This window comes from Dama dama, chromosome 8 (genome assembly GCF_033118175.1).
Source record: "Dama dama isolate Ldn47 chromosome 8, ASM3311817v1, whole genome shotgun sequence".
Taxonomy (NCBI): Eukaryota; Metazoa; Chordata; class Mammalia; order Artiodactyla; family Cervidae; genus Dama; species Dama dama.
Window position 1 is genome coordinate 8017530 of NC_083688.1, and position 2666 is coordinate 8020195.

Genomic DNA, 2666 nt, shown 5'->3' on the forward strand with positions numbered 1-2666 from the left:
TTCTCCTCCCAGAAGCCCCCTCTGCTCCATCTCTCTTCCTTTCTGATTCTTGGTCCTGCTGACACATTTCCCCTCCCATTTCTACCTGCAGGTTTCTCTCTCTCTCTCTCTCTCCTTCTCTTGACTCTCCCTCCCTCTCAGGAAACTTTTCAAAGTCGGCTTAAAAAACAACACAGCGACTCACTTTACAGGTTTTTTTCCCCTGTTCTTGAGAACAGGACGTGAGAAGGCCAGGTTGAATTTCCTGTGTGAAATGATGTGTGGGCTTTCTGAGCAAAACAAGGGTCAGGCTGTGGTCCTGGAGGAGCTGATGCCAAGGTCACCGGGAATCAGTCCTCAGACAGAGCAGCCCATGGGGTACCCAGGCCACTCCCACCCTTTTGGAAGATAGATTTATGGGACATGTGCTGGGAGAGAGCTGGGATGGGCAGGGAATATTCCACTGCACACCGCTGTTGCGCCCCATTAATCCAGGTCCTCACCACAGAGCAAGAAGGGGCCCTGGCCAATCCAGGCTCTATTCAGCTCTTTCTGGTGTGGGTGTGACCTGGGGGCACACAACACTCTGCCTCTCCACACCTCAGTGTCCTCATCTGTAAAATGGGGATAATGAACCCAACTTTGGGGTCTTGCCAGTGAGAGACTAAATGGAGGTCTTAATACCCAGAAAAATGCCTGGCAAGTAGGTGGTGCTGAGGTAACATTAGTTGTTTTGTCCAGTGGGGAGGAAGCGGAAGGGAGGTGTTCTCTATAGATACTAACTGAAATCTCCACCCTGTATATGGCAAAACCATGGTTAATTGAAATTCTCTTGAAACGTCTAATAATTGGCTATAGGACCTTAGGCAGGTTACTTAACCTACTCACACCTCAATTTCCTAATCTGTAAAGTGGAGTTTATGAGAGGACCTACCACAAAGGAATATTACATAGGTTAAACGAGTTGATACATGAAAAATGCTTAAAGCCATGCCCGGCATATAGTAAGTGCTTAATTAATGTAAGCTATTATGATTGTTGATTTTTACATTCCTAACAGCCATGTGACAGGAGAACATTGTGCCACTTCTCAGTTAAATTTGAGGAGGCCCCTGACAGAGACAAGCTCCACACATTTTCCTCTCAGGCATCAGCCTTCAGAGGCTCTTAAAGACTCAGTGCTGCCCCAGCGTCCTCACTTGCTACCTGGGGTGATGACAGTCCCCACCTGACAAGCTGGGTGTGCCCACCCCCCGTGGGCAGTGCTTGGAAATGATAGCGGTATTACCCTTTCTCTTCCTGGTTGCTCAGATTCCACGAGCTCCGGACGTGAGGGGGTTACCTCTCTCTGCCTTATCACCACTTGAGGTCCAGTTCCTGCTGTTCTGGTGGCCACGCCCTCATCTCTGGAGCCAACACGTGACCCAGACCTGGCCACCCAGAGATTTTCTGATTGGTTTGTGCCTGGGCATGTGACCGAAGATGGGCCAATGAGAGCCCAACCCTGAATTCAGGCAGAGGACTGGCTCTTGTCATGTGACTGGCACTGTCCCAAGCAAGTTTGGGCATGCTCTCCTTGCCTTTTCTCAGCATTTTTCTAACTCATTTTACAGATGTCTGGTGCTGGTTTTGTAGCTGACTCACTCTGTGATCTCGGAGAAGGTCCTCATTTATTTACTAAACCATTAATTGTCAAGTGCTGGGAAATAAAACTGCTAACATTTACTGAGCCCTGGATATGCTCCTGGTGCTGCTCTGAATGCTTCACAGCTGAGAAAAATGTTATTATTTCCATTTTACAGGTAGGAAAACTGAGTCACCAAAAGCTCACACAGCCCATTTGTGGAGAGCTGCTATATGAGCCCGGGTGTCTGATTCATGGTCCATGTGCTTAAACTACTTACTGTAGCACCTGTGCTGAGCCAGGGGGAGTTTGTCTGTCTTCGTTGAGCAAGGGTAATGGCTCTTGGGCCCTCTGTCTAGTTTCCTGGTTGGTTCTGGTTTCTAGAAGGCAGAATGGGCAATGTCCCAGATCTGGGAATCCCAGCTCTGACCTCACTCACCTGTGACCCTGGGGTCTTGGCTCCTCTCTGAGCCTCACTTTTCCTCTATCAGTGAGATGCATTCCAAAGAAGTTGCTCCACACACTTTCCACCTTCTGGGCTCTTAGCACCTCTCTGCATCCTGCCCCAAGTGGCCCATTCTTAACATCCCCAAACCCTGTTCCCTCCTCTGGGAACTCACTCTGAGAAACAATGGGTTGTGTATGTATATATTTCCTGACCTCTCTCCCTTAATATCCCTGGCCTCTCCCCAGACAGCCAGGGCAGGCAGGATTCCAAGTTCTTGGGTTGGTATAGATCCATTGCCCCCCCGGCCATCCAAGCCTGTCTGGCCTAGCGAGGACAGGGCTATTTCTATTGATCTGTGCTATCAGCACAGGGAAAACAACTGTTATTCTCCAAATCTGAAATCGATCAGACTCAGCCTAGCAGATGAGGGCAGAGGGTTTGGAGCCAGGAAATAGTTCGCCTTGACTTTTGGAAACACTTTGCTTGGAGGTCAGCTGGCGTGGCCAGGCCACAGAGCATGCTGGGAAGACCCAGCCTACAAGGAGGAAGAGACTTAGCCTAGGAGACCCCTTCCAGGTTGAGGGATAACCTTGATACTTTTTTGGTGCTTCAACT